General features: G+C 48.5%; 1 long non-coding RNA gene across 1 annotated transcript; it reads right to left on the reverse strand.

Moving 5' to 3' along the window:
- Window positions 1–5,668: 5,668 nt before the first annotated feature.
- LOC129524227 (uncharacterized) lies at window positions 5,669–22,327 on the reverse strand. The gene is made up of 3 exons (XR_008667966.2): window positions 22,244–22,327; window positions 19,977–20,089; window positions 5,669–5,907 (listed from the first exon to the last, which is right to left on the reverse strand). It is a non-coding gene; the product is annotated as an uncharacterized lncRNA (long non-coding RNA).
- Window positions 22,328–22,796: the final 469 nt, after the last annotated feature.

Raw genomic sequence — 22,796 nt, forward strand, 5'->3', positions numbered from 1 at the left:
ACCTGGCTAGTGTAGGAGCCAAGGTATACACCCAAGCAGTCTTATTCCATAACACTTGGACTTCACCACACTCTTTGCTGCCTTCATCCTAATGATTAAATATATATATTTACATGAAAACATTATTTACCAGCGTCTCATGGTGAATGGGACATTTTGCACTTCAAATAGAAGATCTTGTATCACTTTCATTGTTATTACAAGCAAATCTGCCTCCTTCACTTCAAGGTCAATTTGGCAATCCAAATCTCAGCATACCATTGTTGATTTGCCCAATGTCTTCTTTATGATTTTTTGGGTGGTTTCTGATTATCTGCTCTTGCAAACAATGCTTCCACAGAGATCTCAGTAGAGGTTGCTGAGAGTTGCATGAAAACTGATTCCTAGAAAAGGGATGGCTGGGTCAGTGGTGTGCACCTGCACGCCCTGGCATACCTGCCCAGAACCCCATGCAAAGACTTCCAGGGCTCATTTTCATCACCTAAAGAAAGAATGTCAGAGCCGGGTGGTGTTTAAAGGCTCCTCCCCACCATGGCTGGTGGCGGGATCCCATTTCACAGTTTTCATGCACTGTGCATTTTTATCTGTACTCCTAGATGGCTTTGGGAAGGTCATGATCTAAAAAGGAAAAAAAAAAAAATCAATCATGCTATCAGCAAAAGCCACGGTGCAGTCAGCAGCTGGCATTTCCAGGAGGCTAGTCGTGGCTTGGCAGTTCTTGTGTGTAAGTTACACAGTGGTGCCTCTTCCTCCAAGCAGCCCCAGAGAGCAGAATCCCAGCTGGATTTCAGCTTCTCTGTGCCCCCATGGCTAGGCGCCCTTGTGCAGTGCACAGCCTGACCAACCTCGCACATTATTCTAGTTAGAGCTGTAAGCTGGATCCCAGCTGCCTGGACTCAAATCCAGTCTTTAAATCCTATTAACCATATGCCCTTAGACAAGCTACTTAAACTGTGTGTGTCAATTTCCTAGTGTGAAATAGAAGCTGATTATAATAATAGTGCCTCCCTTATAGGGCACAGCAGCAGCAGTGAGGAATTAAGTTAAAATATCAAAAGCCCTTAGAAGAGTACCTGGCATATAATAAACACTCCATAGATGTTTGCTACTAAGCAATTAATAATCCTACTGTGCCATTATTTAAGGAGGCCCTACTATTCCGCCCCAAGGCTTTATTTTTCTCCAAATACAAAGACTTCCTTGGGCTTTCAAGGTAGCACATTTTAATGGAAAGATGCTGGGTTTGGGAACCAGAGATAATGGAGCTGGAATCCCGGCTTCTTTCCCTTCCATCCTTGTGACTTCAAGCAACTCCCTTTGCCGATCTGATCTTTACTGTGCAGAGGTTTGTTTCTATATTGGAGACCTAGCAGTGTCCCTGGCAAGGAACTGCACAGTGGATACTGGTTTCTCTCCCAACTCAGGGCACTAGGACTCAGCACAGGATGGAAGGTGAGGGTTTGGGTCACTCCCCAGGAGGGAGGTGGGAGGTGGAAGAATCCAGAGAGAAGCACACATTTTGTTCCCAGTGCAGCCTTGCCAAACTCTCCAAGGCCTGCCCCAGGGCCGTCCCAATGCCCAGCCCCTGGCAGGCTCCCACATGCCAGGCCAGCATTCCTGCACTTCCAACCTTGCTCATTCAAGAGCCAACACTTGCACTACCTCCTCCTGGAAGCTTAGAACCTTTCTCCAAACTAGGATTATTCCCTCCTAAGACCTCTCACATCTTTTAGCTTGTGCCTTTTTTGCAGGTGCTTTGATTCCACTTGTACTTCAACCATCTGTGAGCTACTTCTATTCTCTTTAGGAGACTGGCAACTTCCTAAAGGCAGAGGTTGGTGTAATGGGGGTGGGAGCATTGGCAGATGGTGAGATTGGGGACATTGGAGTTGAGGCTTTATCATGGACCAGTTCCAGGGTTCAGTTCTAGTCCCACCTCTCACTAAGCCAATATCCTTGGGTAAGGCACTTAACATCTCTGCTTTTCTTTTCCCTCCTTAGCATGAATTGGGGGATAATTGGCCACCATTACTGAGTGTCTACTTTGCCTTGCTCTGCACCTGTGGATCCTCAGAACAAGGAAGCTTAGTTCTTCTTCTTCTGCCCATTTTGTAGGGGAGGAAACAGTGGAAACTCAGAGGTGCAGACATTTGCCTAAGGATATACAGAAGATAAGGAGCAGAGCTGACTTCAGAACTCAAGCTTGCAAATGTGTATGCGGGCCACCATGCCACATCTGCCACCTCTCTCACAGCACTGCTGGGGGAACAGGAGAAGCACTGGAGGTGGCGGGCTTTGCCTTACTACACATGGCATATGCATTTTAAATAAGGACTTTGATCTGGAAGCAGGAGAGCATATTTATTGCCTCAACTCAGCTTGATTTGGGCTCTTCTGTCCCACAAATGACACCAACCCTCACCGGCCTGAAGACCTTGCCTGAAAGAGAAAGAGCAGTGGCGTGAAGTCAGAAGAGGTGCATTTACCTGCCACCTTTGCCTCTGTCTGTGTTCTCTCCCTGAGCCTCAGGAATCACACTTCAGTAATGGTTTTGCTATGAGAATTTGGAAGCGGCATGTGTAAAAACCCTAGCTCAGACTGGGCACTGGATAGACATCAGCAGCGAAGATTCACTGAGTTTGCCCCAGGGCAGACAGTGGAATGGGTACATTAATGCATATCCCAAATCCTCACAGCCACCCAGAGGTAGATCCTGTTACTGTCATCACGGCTACCTGATCAGAAAACTGAAGTTCCAAACGCAAGAACTGCATTGCGAGTGGATTTTCAACCCAGGTGAGTCGGCAAACATGTGTAAATGCTAGATTTGACCATTTAGTTCATGACACAGTACAGCCCACGAACTTGGAGTGTTTACATGAGAATTCAGAAATGCAGACTCAGGGCAGGCATTGCCTGGGTCCATGTCCTTTCCCCCAGGGCTGTCTGCCCCTGGGCTGTTTATAGTGTTGCTAGAGTTTACTTAATGCCAAATGAGTAACAGACTGTTCACCAGCACTTGTTTTGTGACTCTCACTTTTAAACCGAGTTGGAGTCTAACCCGATGAGGCCTGACCCGATAAACAGCCTATGGAATGACAAACATTTCTGTTAGCCAGCAATGGCTGCATATGATGCCTCCCATTGGCTGAAACTGCCCCTTTGTAAAAGAGATGGTAGTTTGGGGATGACATAAACAAGGGTAGAAAAAGTCAATTCCTGCAAAGCTTTTTTTTTTTTTTTTTTTTTTTTCTGAGATGGAGTCTTGCTATCTCCCAGGCTGGAGTGCAGTGGCGCGATCTTGGCTCACTGCAAGCTCCGCCTCCTGAGTTCACGCCATTCTCTTGCCTCAGCCTCCCGAGTAGCTGGGACTACAGGTGCCCGCCACCATGCCCGGCTAATTTTTTGTATTTTTAATAGAGATGGGGTTTCACTGTGTTTGCCAGGATGGTCTCGATCTCCTGACCTCGTGATCCACCCGCCTCGGCCTCCCAAAAGCTCTTTTTTTCCTCATCTTACTGTATCCATCCCTTTTATGTGGACTGGCATGTTGGAAGAACATTGCAGTGACAGGTGCCTGGGTTTGGGCTGTGTGACATCAGGCAAGTCACTTATCATCTCTCAGTGTTACTGTCAAGAGGAATAATTACACATATCCACCTGAGTGGTGAGGAATAATAAGATAGAAAAAAGCAAAGGCAGTGCTGACAGATGGGCAATGCTTGATTTATGTTAATCTTTTTCCTTTCCTCACTGTTAGGAGCAATTTTGTCTGTTTCTTTTTCAGAAATGCACTTTGAAGAGACATGCATTCGTAAGAGGTCGCTCCTGAGAATGTGACAGAAATCGCTGTGCCACCTGGCTTTCTTCTTTGTGAGTCTATATCTAGGAGTGGACTAGACTGATGCTGTGTGGTATTATTCTAACCAACAGCAGGCCGGGCATGTTGGCTCATGCCTGTAATCCCAGCACTTTGGGAGGCTGAGGCGGGTGGATCACGAGGTCAGGAGATGGAGACCATCCTGGCTAACACAGTGAAATCCTGTCTCTACTAAAAATACAAAAAATTAGCTGGGTGTGGTGGTGGGTGCCTGTGGTCCCAGCTACTCGGGAGGCTGAGGCAGGAGAATGGCATGAACCCGGGAGGTGGAGCTTGCAGTGAGCGGAGATTGCGCCACTGCACTCCAGCCTGGGCAACAGAGCGAGACTCCGTCTCAAAAAAAAAAAAAGCAAAAACAGAAACAAAAAAACCAAACCAACAGCATTTATTGAATACCATTGTAAGTTTGGCTCGATGGAGCCAGGGGCTGGGGAATTGAGGAAAACCTGGTACTGCAGAAAGGAGCTCACATTCCAGTTGGGGAGGCAGGAAGCTCTGGCCTGAATAAACCAGGGATTGAAGACACAAGCACAGCCTGTGAGTATCCCCAGGGAGTTATTCCTCCAGACTGTGGGGATCTGGGGATACTTTCTGGAGGATGTGGCGTGTTCAGAGTCCCCCAAACATGAGTGAGCCTGCTACTGACAGAGATTGGGAGAAAGGCATCCCAGGTAGAGGGAACAACAAAGGAATGGCTGTGCTATGCAATTTGTGAAACAGTCATGGCGAGCAGCGGCTCTCAAACTCGAGTTAGCATTGGAATCGCCTGGTGGGTGCATTAAAACACAGACTACTGCACCCCGCGCCAGCACCAGAGTTCCCAACTTGGGCAGTCTGGAGAGCAGCCTATGAGTTTGCATTCTAACAAGTCCCCAGGTGCTGTTGCTGCTGTTGGTCCACACAGGAAGAAGACATTGTAGAGGAAGCAGATAGGTTGGATGGAGCCAAAGCATGGAGGAATGTGAGCACCCGTCTGGTGCATCACTCACTGGCTATAGCCATCAATGTGTTCATTCAGTCCTTTACTGAGCAAGCAGCACCTCTGAGCCCTACTGTGTGCTAGTACAGTGATGGACTCTAGGTATACAGCGATGAATGCAACAGTCTGGGTTTTGCCATATCTTTACCCTGCTGAGGCTCTCAGAGGAGGATGGATGATATTCTACGTGACGTCACAGGCTGATGACCCTCTGGGCATCCAGGCACAGAAGGCAGGGGCTCTGGAGGTGAAAGTTGCCTTCAATCTCATGGCCCTTTAACGAAAGACCTTGTCTTACCCATGTTAAATTCAGTTTGGTTTAAATGTTTCTTCGTACATAGTGAACTATCACCTAACTGGATGTGTAAACAGGCTATAACCAACTCTAGTACCAATCTCTGGGTTTCAGCCAATCACAGACAGCCAACTGTTCAAACCATGTTCAAAGAAGGCAAACGCCAAGCTAGAACCCATCCAGCTGTTTCTGTTCCTTACTTCTGTTTTCCATATGTCACTCTCTTTTTTCTGCCCATAAATCATCCTCGACCACGCGGTAGCCTGGAAGCATCTCTGAACCTATTCTGTTTTGGGGATTGCCCAATTCAAGAACCATTTTTCACTCAATTAAATTCTGTTACATTTAGTTTTTCTAAGGTTTTTCCTTTAACGCCCAAAACACCCTGTGGTGTTTAAGGGAAGAATTGCTGCAGAGCTGACTTTCCTAATAATGAGGGTGATTGAGTCTGTTTGTTGCAATATAGGGTCTGCTGCTCCAACTGAGACCAAAAACAATGTGATGGAAACAAAAGAGTATTTTATTTCTCTTTTCATGCAATGGTCTGGGCTTGGGAAATTCCTGGAAGAAATGTTTGTTTCATGGGGGCCCTGGCTCCTTCCCCTGTACTTCTCCACCCTCCCTGGGGTGTTGCTTCATCCATAGGGTTGGTGATGATTTACGGCCAGGTGCTGCAATGCATAACTCGTGGGCATGTTGCATAGAACACAAGGAGAGTGGTGCTCTCTGGAGCCATGCGACACAGTGCTGCCTCTGTGAGGAGAGAAACAGGAAAGGAGTGTGAAGAGGACATCCCTTCCCTTTTAGGGCTCACCCTGGAAGCTGTGCACCTCACTTCTGCTCACAAACCACAGACTAAAACCATCCTGTGGCCTCAGCTGGCTGCAATAGAGGTTGGGATGTGTCATCTTTATTCTTGGCAGTCTTGTATTCAGCTGAACCCCAGCCACTTAATGAATGCAATCTATCCTCTTTTACTTCATTCTTTTAGAGTAAGTTTTGTGTAGCCATTCTCTCTAAGATTCCTACTCCATCGCCTTGCCTCTCTCCTTTGTTTATGAAGAGATACAGATATTTCCTTGTGGACAATCATTTTACCCCATCAAAATTCTCTGCAAACCTTCTAGAATTATATCCATTATTCTCAATTCTAACTTTTCAGCAGAATCACTGGAGGGATGAGGATGAAGATAGGGGAGGCTCTTAATACTGATGTTCCAGGCTTTTTGCCGGAAAAACCGATTTAATTTGTTTGTGGTAGGGTTGAAGCGTCAGGAATTTTGTAAAGCCCCCACTCATTGCCCAGGTTTAGTTATTTTCCCTTAAAGTATTAGGTTTCGGCTATTGGCCAGTGAGCTGAAAGTTGAGCCATAGTGAACAGGAGGTGTGCAAAGGTATGCATTGAAACGTTGAGTATTGGGTGCACAAAAACTGGGCCTGACGTAAACACTCAGCATCCACAAGTGCTTGCCACACTGCCTCTGAAATGGAGCCTCCATGCTACTGGCCCTCAGGTGTCAACTCTTTGATAATTGATCACCAAGTGTCCTGTGAAGATGCAATCCACAGCAAGTTTCTCTGTAGTGGGAGGGGAAGGAAGATAGGTTTAAACAGCAATGTCAAAAAGAAGGGGGGAAACAAAAGATATTCTTTGGTGGTTATCTGGAGCTGTAATTTAACTTCCCTCTACAAAGGTTGTATGCCCTTAATTATAGTGGGTTTTCTGTATTTATTCATGTATGTATATGCATCCATTTAATAGTCTGTGTTTATAGGTTAATACCCCAAATGACCCTTTATTGGGATAAGACAGAATCATTCTTCAATTCCCTGCATCCCTGTTCACATACCCATTTCTCCAGATGCTGACTTGCTTGTCCCCTCTTCCTTGAAACATTCCCCTCAGGCTCCACATGCACAGTGAAGAAGCAGGCAACATGGCATCAGCCAGGTAGAGAACCCAACTGCATAATAAAAGATTAGGGTGGGGCAGCCAGCTTCCTCGCAAGCTATGCAAACGGCACACCTAGTCCAAACCAGTTCTTCCCTCACTATGCAAATGGCATACCTGCTCCAACCAATCCTTTGTATCCTATGTAAATCAGACACCATCTCCTCAAGCTCATCTGTAAAACCTCCTGCACTTTGCCACAGACTGGAAGACCCACTCAGGAGCCCCTCTCTCTCTGCAGGAGAGAGAGCTTTTCTCTTTCTTTCACCTATTAAACCTCTGCTCTTAACCTCACTCCTTGTGTGTCCACATCCTTGATTTCCTTGGCACGAGGGAACGAACCTCGGATATTACCCCAGATGAGGACGATGCTTCACCCCCACTGGATGTGAAAGATGAAGAATGCAGCCCAGATTGCAGCTGGCAGCCACTTTGTGATCAGAGGGGAATGAGCCTGTGGATGAAGCCAACACAGTGGAGGGAAGGATGGAGACATGGAAGAAACTGGGCCTTGTTGATAGCCATGGAGATGCTGAATCAAGCCTTTCCTGAAGCCCTTTCTAACTGCCAAGATTTTCAGATCTTACACCAACAAATTCCCTTCATCATTTAGTCTGGTTGTTGTATGTATATGCTGTTTCTTATAGCTAAAACCATTGTAGCTTTTATGAGATATTATAGTAGGTTCTGGAACATAGAAGATACATGCTCAAGTTAGCTACCATATGCCCTAGAGACTGCCAGGGTCAGAAAACCATGCATGCCACCAACACATCTGTCTCTCAGCATTTTTATGTAGACAAAATCAAGTTAAAATGAATACCATGGATGGTCTTAAGTGGGCACAGAAATCCTTAGCCTTCTTCAGTATTATGGAGGGGGCTATCTAACCTTTTTTTACTTTCTTGAAGGTAGAGCTGATTGGGGTGGGCAGTCAGTGGTGCTAGTATATAAGCTTTCTGCTTTTTTTCTTTCTCTTTTTATTTTTATTACTATTATTATTATTTTTTGGGCTGCTTCTCTGAGTCACTGCTGAAGATTGTAGGACATCTTATTATTAAGATGGGGTGATTACTGAAATTAGCTCTAACTTCACATGGCTCTGCAAGAATTGGGTGAAGCGTGAACCCTGGAGATAGTCATCTCTTTCTCAAGAGTCAGCTACATGCACACTGGTCTGAATGTGATCCTTCACTTTGTCCAAGGGTAGGAAGCATTAGTCCCTTTGTAATGATGATTATTTTTGTTTGAGGGTGGGTGGGTAATTACTTTTGGTGTCCATATTCTTTTATTGAAAATGAAAATTTATTTTCTGATAATGCCTTAATTTTATCAGCCTTTATTGTGAATTATTCCATTGCTATACACAGCTTGCATAATCTTTGAAATCTTGCACAAAAATACCTTGGGGTTATAAATTCAGTCACATTTGAATTGATTGTGGTGTAGATGAAGGTGAATTCAAACTGGGTCTCTGAATAGCTGTGTGGCCTTGGGAAAGTCACTTAGCTTCTCTGCGCCATTGTTCTTCCTGAGGAATGGGGAAAAGGGTTGTGTTAGGCCAAGTAATGGCCCCCAAGATCATCTGGGTCTTAAGCCCTTAAACATGTGAATGATACTTTATATGGCAAAAGGGATTTTGCAGATGTGGCCAAGCTAAGAATTTTGTGATGGAGAATCACTCTGGATTATTCAAGTGAGCCCTAATTGTCATCATAAGTGTCCTTATAATGCAAAGGGGATTTGGCAGAGAAGAAAAGGCAATGTGACCACAGATATGGGGATCAGAGTGATGCGGCCACATGCCATAAAGTGCCAGCAGCCACAAGAAGCTGCAAGAGGCCAGGAATAGATTCTGCCCTAGACCCTCTGCAGGGAGCACAGCCCTGAAGCCATCTTGATTTTGGCACAGTGAAATTGATTTCTAAACTTCTAGCCTCCAGAACTGTGAGAGAATACATTTCTGCAGTTTTAAGCCACACAGTTTGTAGTAGTTTGTTACAGCAGCTCTAGAAAATGAATGCAAGCATCGCCTAGCACATTTAGAGTTCATGAGAGAACACCCAGCCTCCCAAAGTCTACTGCTCTGAAACAGCACCTAGAATGTGTGTCCAAAATTCAGATTCCCAGGCTCCACCCCAGAAATACAAAACTGGAATGTTTAGGGGGTAGGCCCTGGGCAGCTGCATTTTTAACAAGCTGCCGTGTGATGCATGTGATTGGGGAGCTCCAGTTCTATCATCAACATCAAGCTTGGCCCTCCCAGCAGGCCTGGGAGACAATTACCACTGAAGAACCCAGGGAAGCTGGGAGCAAAGGAAATCTCCAAGGAAGAAGGCTGGATGGGTACAATGTCTGGGCATATAAAGTTTTTATCTATATTTTCATCTGCATATGTAGAGTGAAGACACAGTGTACATGCATTAAAATAACCTAAACAACACCTGCTCTATAGAAGAAAAGGAGAGAAAATAATCCACACTTGCCATTTGAATTATGTGGGTGGTTTTGCTTGCTCTTCCTTCCCTCCATGAGAGTGTGCCCCCAGTGGGTGTGAAAAGGAGACAAGAGCCTGTTCCCTAAGTTTCCAAGTGCTCACATGGTGTGGGACCTTTCACAACACCAGTGCTGCTCCAGGATTTAGCCAAGTGTGTTTTGATAAAATGTGGCATAAACCGTTTTTGGTATGTATTGTGTATAACTGTGAAGAGCCATTGAACAGTTATGGGGGAACGAAGTGGCAAAGACCCTGTCCTTAGGGAGCACACATTCTAACAGGGGGAGCCAGGCAACACAAGAAATAAGGAACTAAACAGCTTGTTAGTTGGAAGTTAGTTCAGAAGAAAAATAAAGCAGACTAAGGGAGATCTGGTGAGTCAGGTTGAAGGGAGGTTTCAGTTATCAATTGCCACATAACAAAACCCAAATGTAATCATTTAAAACAACACCAATTTATTATTTTTTTGAAATTCTGTCGTCTGGGCTGGGCTCAGCTGAGTGGTTCTTCTGCTCCATGTGGAGCCTGCTGGTGCTACACCAACCGAGTGGGCATCTCCTCTCACATTTCTGGCACCTAACCTGAGATGGCTAGAACAGTTGGGGGTTCTTGGGCATCTCTTTTCAAGTGGCTTCTCCACCAGGCTAGCTAGGGCTTCCTCAAAGCATGGTGGTCTCAGGAGTGGCAGATTTCTTACATGGCAGCTGGATTTCAAGAGGGAGGAAGGAAAAGCTGTCAATGTGAGACATGGGCAGGTACAGTGTTATTTCCACCACATGTACTGGTGGGCGGAGTCAAAATCCAGCCCAGAGTCAAAGAGTGGGAAAAATCTTGCTGCCTTTTGCTATAAGGAGTGGCATGCACATACAAAGAGGGAAGGTGTTGGAGGCAGCCATTGTTGGAAACTATCCTTCACACAGAGGGGCACTCTTTTATATAGGGGAGGCCTCACTGATAAAGGTGCACATAAAGCAAGGCCAGAAAAAAGTAAGGGAGATAGCAATATGGATAATTGTGGGAGGAAAGAATTCTAGGTGGGCTGGGCATGGTGGCTCATGCCTGTATTCCCAGCACTTTGGGAGGCCAAAGTGGGTGGATCACTTGAGGTCAGGATTTCAAGACCAGCCTGGCCAACATGGTGAAATCCCATCTCTACTAAAAAAATACAAGAACCAAAAAAAAAAAAAAATTAGCTGGGTGTGGTGGTATGCACCTGTAGTTCCAACTACGTGGGAGGCTGAGGCAGGAGAATCGCTTGAACCCAGCAGGCAGAGGTTGCAGTGAGCCAAGACTGCACCACTGCACTCCAGCCTGGGCAAGAGAGTGAGACTCCATCTCAAAAAATAATAAAATTCTTGGCAAAGGGAATAGCAGGTGCAAAAAGCCCTGAGTCAGAAACATACTTGGCATAACCGAGGACCAGCAGGGAGTCCAGTGGGGCTGGAGCAGAAGATGTGAGGCCAAAGGTATGGAGGTGAGGTTGGAGAGGGTCTAGGTTGGCCATGGGGCATTGATGGCATCAGTGCATTTGGGGTCTTAGGGGCTACGAAAGGACTTGGTTTTAACCCTGAGAAGATGTGGTGTAGAGTAACCAGCTGACCCAGTTTGTACCAGATGGAGACGATTTCTGGCATATGGGAATTTCCATGCTACAATCAGGAAATAGACAAAAGAGAAGAGGCAGGAAGACTCAAAGTATGAGGCGATTGCAGTACCCTAGGCATGGGAAGATGGCAGCCTGGCCCAGAGAGGTAGTCATGAGGCAATAAGAACAGACATGGGCAATCCCTGCATGGCATGGTTTCCCCCAGCTGCATGGCATGGGCACCTTACAAGCTTCCCAAGGGTAATTTTGATTACACAAGACTTCGACATAACCAGTTATAAATTAACTGCTGCATAAAGTACAACTTCCTTGATGCCATATGTTCAGCAATGTCCCCTGGGTCCCATTCTGCCCAGCAGCCACAGGCAAATGGGCAAGATTTGAGTCCAAGGGGTCCTCATCATGAGGCTTCCCCCTGCCCCATGGCAATGTAGAATCTCCTCTGCCAAGCTGGTTTCAACTTCCTCCCACTTCACAGCTGTTGGGCCTTAAACTCTAGCCTTAAACAAGAAACACAGCACTGCCGGGAAAACCCAGGAAACTGGCACAGGCTCCCTTAACTCAGTGATTCCCCTGCTGGTTTTCTCCTCATGCCATATGGGCCAGCTGAGGCCAGTTCCCACAGTCTGCAAGGAGACTCCACGGTTCTTGGACACGTGTGTCTTGGTCCCTGTGGTGAAGGGACCACTTCCCCAGTGGGAGCCATGGAGGCCCCCTGCTCTCTGTGTCCATGGGTTACTTTGGCAGTAGTTCCCTAGCACTGGCTAGGGACTGGACATTCAGAGAGAACTGGGGCAGCCCAGCCCCGCCCCTAGGAAAAGAGATGCAGCCTGCAGGGAGGGAGACATCACACACACTTTAGTTCAGTTGCAGGGAGCCAAAGTTCTGACAGATGGAGGCCCAAGGGGATGGGGAGGCTCAGAGGAGGCCCGGGTTCCTTCCTGGAGGAAGTGGCGGACAGAGGAGGACTAACCAGGGGCAGAAGGGGAGGGGACAGCCAGTCCCAGGCAGCCCAACAGCTGGAGTGGGAACAGGAAGCCCCATGCCTGTGGTGTGGGGGTAAAGAGGCACAGAATTTTGGTTTTGCCAGAGTGAGAAAGTAAGAAGGGAAGGAGCAGAAGGAGAGGAAGAGAGGTGAGGAAGTTGGCCTCCTCCCTATAGCAGGGAGCTTATAGAAGTTTCCATGCCAGGCAGAGACAGTGGCATCTTTCCCTGAACCATCCCCCAACCCCAAGCCTTTGGCCACCTGAGCACCCAGCGGAGGCCCCTCTGCCTGCCCCTCACACTGCACATGAGCGCCCTGCACCCGCCTCTCAGCACTTTGCACCCTCCCCTCCCTGCTCCACCCTACCTGCAAGGAAACAAAAGGCACTTTCTCCTTCCTCCCATGACCCACTTTCCAGGGCCAAAGCAGGCTGCTGACTTGATAACCTCGGCCGTAGGTACCCTGCCCACAATAACATGTTTGCTCACACCCAGATTCCAGCAGGGCAGGGCCCGATAGCTGGAGTGATCTTCACCACAGTGCCTCAGATGCGAAAGGAAAGGGACCTCCCTCAAGGTCCCTCAGGTCCCACCAGGCCTGGAAGCAGGTTTCCAGACTGAGTCTCCCATCACTAAAGGTAATCAAGGATCGACCGTGGAAAGATAGAGATGGTCAGGGAGAATCGGGACCAGCCAACCTCCAGTCTCCATCCTCATAGGGTCTAATGCCCGAATTCGGTGTCTACCTCCTTGTTTATTCACTGCCAATCAGTCTGCAAGCATTCGCTGAGTGCCCCTGGGTGCCAGGCAAAGACAGGGCTGGCTTCCACTCCCAGCTCTGTCTCTCGCCAGCTGTGCAACCTGGGACACATAGCTTATCTCTGTGCCTCATCTACAAAGTGAGAATTCAGAGTTACTGTGAGGGTCAGAGATAAGGCACGCAAAGTTCCCTCTATACTGGAAGTGCTCAATAAATGCTAACTGTCGTCATTCCTTAAGACATGAAGAGGTCTGAGAGCTCTGGAAAGTTCTGACATTATAGGGTATCTCTGCTGGCATCCCATAGCCCAGGAGGCCCTGGTATTAGCAACTTGCTCCTTTGCAGGGAGACAACTGGTCCCACTGAAAATGTAGACACCCTTGTGGCCACACGTTCACCTGCATGCGCGCACGCCTCACCCTCAGCCCCCATGCGCTTATTACAGCAGTAGCTTTGAGGGGGCTATTATCCTCCCCAGTTGTATAGACACAGAGGTAGTGCGTCCAGGGCCACCCGGAAAGTATGGAGCAGCAAAAAGTATGAAGTCCAAGCCTCTCAGTTCCACAGACATGGTGCCTGGGCCATTTCCAGACATATCCATGCATCCCATGGTGCTGCTCCTGGAGTGTCCTTCCTGGCTGTTCAAGCTCCAGCATTTCCTGCAGGCCCCAGTTCACAGGGTCCTCCCTGAGAGGGCTTCCCGTAGGCCCTAGCAGAGTTTTAGGTTTCCCCTCAGCTCCTGCAGACCTTGCACATGGCTCTATTATGGCCTTTTGGAAAACTACCATTAATTACCCGTTTATGTCTCCATTCCCCTGATGTGGAGCTGCCCAAAGTCCAAGACCTTGACTTGAGAGGCAAATCTGTTATCTTCCGGACCTTATCACGCTCTGCCCTGGGTCACAGTCATTCAGGTTTCTGCCTCATCTCCCTAGCGGGCTGTCCTCACTTTAAAATATTTTAAAAACCATTTTTGTGTCTATTAGCCAGACTTTTCCTAGACACAACTAGGTTGAGGCTGACAGTTTCCAAACCACAGGTTGGGGGCATAGGCAGGAGGGGAACATGCTGAGGGAGAGGGGCAGGGGATTGCCATAGCCTAGGAAAGTTCGGGAGAGGGAGGAGAGAAGAGAAGAGGAAGCAGGAGGAGGAGGAAGGAGGAAAAGAGAGAAAGGAAGAGGAGGAAGAGGGAGAAAGGAGAAAGAGGAGAAGAAAGAGGAAGAGCAGAAAGGAAGGAGGAAGCTTAATGCATATAAAATGCACAGTGAAAACAGGGTTGACTGAGGTTCAAATGTGCCTCCCCGGGCAGGTCTTTCTCCAGCTCAGCTCTGGCTTCCCAGGGCCTTGTTTCCAGGTGCCCCTGTTCCAGGCCCACAGAGAGGCTCTTGTGTGGCTGATGCAAGTCGGCCATGGAGAAGCTGTTTCCAGTAGGCTCTTTGCTGGTGGAAACCTGCACCTGCCTAGGGTCTGGTACCACACTGTGATGGGCAGCCTAGCTGTGGGCCCAGATTCTGAGGCTGGCTTTGGCACCAGCTGGCTGTGTGACAGTGAGCAGGCTACTAGGATCTTTCGAGCCTCTATTTCTTCCACCACGAAACAGGACTAGTAATTCCCAAGCCACAGGGAACTTATCAGGGTTAAATGAAATGATGGAAGCAGAGTTTGGGGTACAAGGTGGGAGGGAGCTAGGAAAATGGTAGCTCTTTTCCTGTGAGCAGCATGGTGACAGCTCAGAGATGTGTGAATGCAGCCCAGGATGTGCAGCTCCTCTTGCCGGGACTTGTGTAACTGATGGGATTTGTTGGGTGATCCTGTGACCTGTGGAGCAGGAAGGAGCTCTGGCAATGGGGAGTGCAGGGGAGAAATCCACAAACCAGGGAGCCTAAAACTGCATGGCAGAAAGTTCTGAGCATCAGAGATGATGTGGCTAGTGCCACAGTCTGAGAAGTTCTCATTTTGAATTCCAGAGTCTTTGGGGAAACAGAATCATAGGTATGTGTTTCTAAGGTCTCTTTCTATTCCAAGTGTCAGAAACTCAACTCAAATGGACTTAAGACACAAGGAAAATACTCTGGCTCATGTGGCCCAAAATTCTGAAGGGGCTGCGAGCTTCGGGCAGGGCTGGATTCAGATATTTAGACATTGTCATCAGAATAGCATGTGTGTGTGTGTGTGTGTGTGTGCGTGTACGTGTGTGTGTGCATGTGTGTGCGTGCATGTGTGTGCCTGTGTGTGCACACGCGTGCTCATGCATGTATCCATGTCCATGTGCCATGGCTCTGCTCTCCTTTATGTTGTCTTCAGTGTCAGGCAAACTTCCCAAGCAATGATTAAGTTTCGGTCTCGCAGCAGCTTCAGGCTTGTATCCTACCCAGTTACCATTTCCTATAGAGTTTCAGCAAAAGCTCTCTGGGCAACTCTCACTGGACTGGTTTGGGTCATGGTCCAATTAGAGTCAGTCACAATGACCAGGGAATGGAATGTTCGCCATGGCCAGATGCACTCGTTGGCTAAATAATGTCTACGCACCATCATCCCCTTCTCCTGTGTCCACATGCTAATCCCTGAAACCTGGGAATGTGTTACCTTCTATGGCAAAAGAGGCTTTACAGATAGATTTAAATTAAGGATCCTGAGATGGAGACGTTCTCCCCATTTGTCTGGGTGGCCCTGGTATAATCACAATAGTCCTTATCAGGGGAAGTTGAGAGAGAAGAGGTGGCCTTGGAAGCATAGTTTGAGCCATGGTTTGAAGATGGAGGAAACGGCTTTACCAAGGAATGCAAGCAGCCTCTAGAAGCTGGGAAGGGCAAAGAAATGATTCTCTCCTAGAGCTTCCAAGAGGGAGTTTGGCCTTGCTGACACCTCTTGATCCAGCAAAACCCATTTGAAACTTCTGATGTCTGGAGCTCTAAGAAAATACACTGTTGACGCACCTGTAATCCCAGCTACTCAGGAGGCTGAGGCAGGAGAATCGCTTGAACCTGGGAGGCGGAGGTTGCAGTGAGCCGGGATGGCACCATTGCACTTCAGCCTGGGTTACAGAGCAAGACTCATTTCAAAAAAAAAATAAACAAAGAAAAAAATACACTGGTGGTATTGTAAGCTGCTAATTTTGTGGCAATTTGTTACAGCAGCTGTGGGAAGCTCATGAACCAGGCTGGCTCACGTGTGCATCTCTGGAGGTGGGGCTGGGGGACAGAGTGAGTCCCCCAAACTAGATGGACTGAGTGTGAAGGAGGGACAGGACCCAAAGGCAAACAAAGCCCCTTTACCAAAGAAACGGGGGGTAGGAGATGGGCTGGCGAAAAAGAAGGCAGAAGTCACAAAGACACAGAGGCATTGTGGGGTTCCTTTCGTAGGAAGTTCAAGATCAGGCAAAACAAGCTCATGGAAAGAGAGGCTGGGGTTGCTTCTCAGAGAAGGGCTGGATATTTACCAGGAAGGGGCACCAGGAGTCTGTGAAGCCGGGGAATGTTCTCTGTCTTGACTTCAGTGGTGGCTTCATGATGTATACATATGTAAAAAATTCTCACTCTTAAGATGTACATCCACTTAAGATGTACACACTCTGTGCATTTTTCTCTCTGGGTGAGTCATTCCTCAATTAAACAGCAGTTATTGCAGGGATAATTCATGGCAGCAAAACTCTGCCATTTGAACCCAACTAGCTGTCTTCTCTGTGCCGTAATAATATTCATTCATCTCAATCTTCACTCATTTGACAGAGGAGGAAACTGAGGCCCACGTGGTGAGGTGCAGAGCACAGGCAGAGTCATGTAGCCAGACCCAAGCCTGTCTGCCATGCCCTTCCTCAGCTCTGACTGCTTTCAGCTGGCCCAGTGTCCTGCTCTGCAGGCAGGGGTGGGTCCTTCACCGGCACTGCCCCCCACCTCCGCCCGATGTCACAGTTACTCCTTGGGGCCTCCTGGGGAGAAAACATGAGTCTCTTCTTTTTTTCAGTGCTTTTGGGCTGCTAGAAACTTCCGATCCCTCACTCACCTCTGCGCTCACTCACCTTCTGCTCTCACTCACCGTCTGCTCTCACCCACCTTCCGCTCTCACTCTCCTTCTGCTCTCACCCACCTTCTGCTCTCACTCACCTCCTCAGGATCTGGTGCCCAGCTGGGGTCTCACAGCAACCCTTGTTACTGCCCCTATGGAAACACAAGACCTCCTGGGGCAACGAGGTGGGGGTGTACCTACTCTCAGCATGCCTTTTGCTATTCACTCCCTTTTATTCATTCAACAAGCATTTCCTGAGGGCTCAGGAATTGGGGGTACAGCTGCAAACGGGGCCTCAAGGGCCCTGCCCTTAGGCAGCTGACAATCTAGACAGGAGACACACAGTAGCCAGGTGAGAAACCATATGACTCCACAGATTACCCAGGCACCTGCCATGTAAGGGGGAGGCCACCTGGGCACCCAGGAAGCCCCTGCTGCTCACAGCCATCCTCTCCTCACCTACAGCACACACTTTGCCTTAAGAGGGAGAAGCAAACTAAGCCGGGGGTATTAAATGAGGTCCCAAGTCCTCCATCGTCCAAATCCTCTGCATGGCAAAGCCAGGCTTCTCCCCAGTGAGAATCTGGTGCCCTCCTTGCTCCAGGCTGGCCCGCTGCAGTCAGCCTCCTCTGAGCCTCAGCTTCTGACTTCACGGAGGCCCTGCCATCTGCATAGCACATGCCCTCAGGTCCAGAAGAGACTGGGCAGAGCAGGTGTTCGCATCCATTTTTCAGACCTGCAAGCTGTGGCTCAGAGAGCAGAGTCCCACCCAGGGTTACTGTTGCTGGTGGCAGGGCCTGGAGCCTAACATCCATGCACCTTGGGGTAGAATTATAGGCCTGTCTCCTCCACTGAGCTGGGCTCCAGGAGGGCTGGGGCAGGGTCTGGGTTCAACTCCTAAACCCCAAGTGGGCCCTTAGCTGGGACCTGGGAAACCAGGGTCTTTTCCCCGTCGGGGCTTGCCCAGGCCATGGGTGCTTGTCACTGCCTGGCACAATCCCAAGGCCACTGTTCCAGGCTGGAGAAGGGGAGGGCAGTGGGAAGGCTGAAGGCAAGGGAGGGCTGAGGCTGGAAGCCACCTCCCATCTTCCTCCCACATGGAGACGTGCAGCGCCTCACACCCCTCCCAGGAATCCCTCAAGGCCCAGAGGTGACTCAGCAACACGTGAGCTAAGCTGTCCGAGCTGTGCCCCACCTCTTGCCAGATGCAGAGCCCAGTGGGTGGAGGGAACGTGCCACCCGCCACGTGCACCCCTGCAGCAGCTCAGCCTGCAGCAACAGAGCCGCCCCTGCCTCTCCCTCCCAGTCTCTCTCTTCTTTGTGGGGACCTCACGTGTTCCTTCTGCCTCCATTCAACCCTCGCCTCGCTCTACAGGCATTAAACACAGGACTGGTGGTTTGCTGTGCTGATGGTGCCACAAAAGCTACCTCCTGCAATCCTCTCTGCAATCCTGCCAGGCCAAGTGGGGAAACCGAGACTCAGAGACAGTTTGTGACTTATGCAAGGAACCGAGATTCAAACCTAGCTCAGCCTAACCCCGAAGACTGTGTGATTTCTCTTTCACGAGCCATGCTGAGTGGGATCGTTAACAAACTCTACCCCCTTTTGCGCATTTTACAGAGTGGGAGGGAAGACTGAGGCACAGGGAAGGGAGGTGACTGGTGGGGGAGGGAAGGGACCAGCATAATGTTGTCCTAGGACAGAACGGTGGCTCTCTGTGTCCCCAGGGCACTGTGGCTGACACTGGGACAGACTCCCTGCCCTAGGAATGTGTGGTGAATGAATGAGTAGGTGCTGGGTGTGCTCTTTCAACGTGATGGTCACAGGCCACATGCGGCTATGGGGCACTTGACATGTGACAAAGAAACTGAATATCTCATTTTATTTTATTTTAAATGTAAAATATCAATACTGTCTACAGTTGATATATTTCAAGACATACAGCGTCATTTGCACCATGCTTTAGCACTTGTAGAGCAGTTTATAGCCTCCATCTGCTCTTTTGATTCTCAAAACTCACCAAGACCCACATCTCCACTTTCCAGAAGAATGTGAGGTTCAGAGAGGTCAAGAGACTTGCCCAAGATCACACAGCCAGGAAGTGGCAATGCCAGAGAACCTGGCCACCCTGACTGTCTGCCAAATCCCTTTCCACTTTGTGCTTTAGTCACAGTCGCAAGCGCTTATGTGGCAGGTCCACCTCTCAGTGCTATGCCTGCGTTACCTCAATGATTCCATCCATTTCCCTAGGGGAAAAGGACACCAGTGTTAAAGTTCTAAGATGAGGAGACACAGACAAGCTGAATTCTTTGCCCACTGCTGCCTGGTTAGAAATCAGCAGAGCTGGGGTTTGCATTTGAGGTTCTGGAGCTGGACTCCGACCTTTGTTATTACATGAGTGGCCTTTGAGTGGTGTGTGGGGCGTGCAGAGTCAGCAACGCTCCTGTCGCTGAGCACCTTGGGTGACGCCTGAGTCTCTGAGCACTGGGAAGCCACTGGGAGGTGTTAAGCTCAGACCATGGGACTTTAGGAGAGGGCTCTGCTGAGGTCTGGGGAGGGACAGCTGGGGTGAGTTCAGGACGGGGGGCACAGGGGGAGACTGCTCAATAGCCAGGCACTGGCCACAGAAAGGAAAAAACAGAATGACTAGTTAAAGGACTTGGCTGCAAAGTCAGGTTGTGCAAGGATGCTGTCCCAGCACAGATAGGGAAGGGACACAGCCCGGAATCCCAGGCGGCAGCCGCACTGCCACGTGGAGGAACAAGAAGGCCCATGCAGAACGTGGCTGGAGGCAAAGGTGCATGGTGAGGAGCAGGCGGGGTCTGTGGGTGGAGCCCCCTACGGTGCCGCAGGCTGCTGCCCAGGGCCGGTGACCCAGCAGGAGGACACAGAGACTGCAGACAGGAGGCTCCAGGGCACAGGGTTTCCACATGGCTCTGTCCTTGGTGGCCTGAGGCCCCCTGTTTAACTCCAAGCTGCAGCTGCAGCCTCCTACCCAACCAAGAACACCAAACATACCTTGTTGCAGGTTTCAACCAGACATACCAACGGTGACAAGGAAGATGCCTCCACCTGCATCTTCCACCTGTTCATGGCTCTGTGACCATTCACTTTAAGAGAGGGACAAAAACCTAAAGGGAAAACAAACAAAAAGCGTCAGGTGATTCTGCTTGTAAAAGGCTGACATATGATTAACTTTGAAGAAGGCTTAAAAGTAGCTTTATTGGGTAACAGTACAAAAAAAATACTTATTTAAAGGAACTACTTATTTAAAATTGCAAACCTCCCACACACCTCATGCCCTGTTCTTTCCCATTTCTCTTCCTTTGTGGCACTGATCAGGGTTTCATATGCAGCTTTATGTAAGATACAAATTTATTTTGCTTAAAGTCTATCTTCTTCTATTGGAAAGTAAGTTCCATGAAAGAAGGAATGTTTTGGACTTTCTTGTTCACCATTGAACCTTTGGAGTCTAGAATTGTGCCTGGCATATAGCAGGTGCTCCATACGTTTCTGTTCAATAAATGCACGAAAGGGTGGCAACAAGAAAGCAACGATGCAACAGTGATAACGTGGCACCCATGGAAGGAGGTGAGGAAGCATCTGTGAGGCCAGCCAATCACCGGGTGTCGTGCATGTGACATGCATTCGGGGGCTGCTAGGGACCAGCCCTGGGCTAGAGCTTTAGAGAGGTTTCAGGCAAGAACATTGTCTGCTAAGTCACAGTATCTGGCTAGCGCAGCTAAGGTCTCAGGTGAGGCACATTAAGCTCAGCTCAAGGCCATGAGCAAGGTGATGAGCAGGTTTGCCTGCTGCAGGCCGGGCTAGCCCGGCTGTTGGCAGAAATAGCAGGGAGAACTGCCCTGAGCAAGGAGAGGAGGGGCTTCCTGGCCTATTTTGTGTGCTGGCCATTCCTGTCTGCTTCTCCCATACCCCACCGAGCTTCCCCTTTTGCCCTGGAGACAGTCATCAGTGATTTGAAGCTGGGCTGGTCACTGCAAAGAATCCGGAATCATTTCTAGGAGTTAGAGCTGAGAAGAAAGTGATGAGATGCAAGAGGCAAGACAATGCCAAGCTGGTCGTGGTGGACACAGAGTCCTAAAAGGGGCAGCTTCTGCCACAGAGGGGCCAGCAGAGCCATATCTCCTCTGTGAGTGCGCTTCTGTGTAAAACAAGTACCGCAAGTTCTAGAGTCAGACAGGGCCACGTTCAAATCTACCAGTGGCCCTTCCAAGCTGTGTGACGGGGACCCAGGTACTTTTCCTCTCTAGACTCTGGTTTTCTGCACCTGTGCATGCATGAACATGTGCCCACACATATATACACACACACACGAGAGTGGTATATTTTTGCCTCACAGGGCTAGTGTAAATATTATTAAATGGCATACATATAAAGCTTCCCTTTTCTGCTTTGAGCTCAACTTTTAGATTCTTTTTAAAAAGATTAAAAATCAATAACCAAGTGATGCACACGTATTGCAAAACAATTATTAAAATGAGATAATCAAGAAGAAGAAATTTAAAATCACCTATCATCACAAGAATGAGAAGACAAGCCACAGGCTGGGAGAAAATATTTACGAAAGACATGTCTGATAAAGGACTGTTATCCAAAATATACAAAGAACTCTTAAAATTTAATAAAGAAACAATACAATTTTTTTTAACGGGCAAAAGACCTGAACAGATACCTCACCAAAGGAGACACACAGATGGCAAATAAGCATATAAAAATGCTCAACATCATAAGTCATCAGACACTTGCAAACTAAAGTCTAATGAGATGTCACTATTAGAATGGCCAAAATCCAAAACACTGGCTGGCAACACCAAATTCTGGAGAGGATGTGTGGAGCAAAAGGAACTCTCATTCGTTGCTGGTGTATTAGTCTGTTCTCACACTATAAAGAATATCACCTGGGGCGCAGTGGCTCACACCTGTAATCCCACCACGTTGGGAGGCCAAGGCAGGTGGATCACTTGAGGTCAGGAGTTCGAGACCAGCCTGGCCAACATAGTGAAACCCCCGTCTCTACTAAAAATACAAAAAATTAGCTGAGCATGATGGTAGGCACCTGTAAGCCCAGCTAATTGGGAGGCTGAGGCAGAATTGCTTGAACCTGGGAGGCGGAGGTTGCAGTGAGCAGAGATCATGCCACTGCACTCTAACCTGGGCAACAGAGTGAAACTCTGTCTCAAATAAATAAATAAATAGAATACCACCTGAGACTGGGTAATTACAAAGGAAAGAGGTTTAATTGACTCACAGTTCTGCAGGCTTACCAGGAAGTGTGGCTAGGAGGCCTCAGAAAACTTAACAATCATGGCGGAAGGCGAAGGGAAAGCAGACACCTTTTTCACAAGGCAGCAGGAGGGAGTGTGTGGGAGAATGAGGAAGAGCCACACTTTAAAACCATCAGATCTCGTGAGAATTCACTCATCATCACGAGAACAGCGTGGGGTAAACCGCTCCCATAATCCAATCACCAACCAGCTGGTCCCTCCCCTGACAGGTGGGGATTACAATTGGAGATGAGACTTGGGTGGGGACACAGAGCCAAACCATATCAGCTGGTGAGAATGCAAAATAGTACAGCTATGTTGGAAGACAGTGTGGCAGTTTCTTACAAAACTGGACATACTTTTACCATATGATATGGTTTGGATCTGTGTCCCCACCAAAATCTCATGTTGAAATGTAATCCCCAATGCTGGGGCCAGGTGGGAGGTGACTGGATCATGGAGGCAATTTCTTGTGGTTTAACACCAACCCCCTTTGGTGCTGTTGTCGTGATAGTGAGTTCTCATGAGATCTGATTGTTTAAAACAGTGTGGC

The sequence above is a fragment of the Gorilla gorilla genome, chromosome 7 (genome assembly GCF_029281585.2).
Source record: "Gorilla gorilla gorilla isolate KB3781 chromosome 7, NHGRI_mGorGor1-v2.1_pri, whole genome shotgun sequence".
Taxonomy (NCBI): Eukaryota; Metazoa; Chordata; class Mammalia; order Primates; family Hominidae; genus Gorilla; species Gorilla gorilla.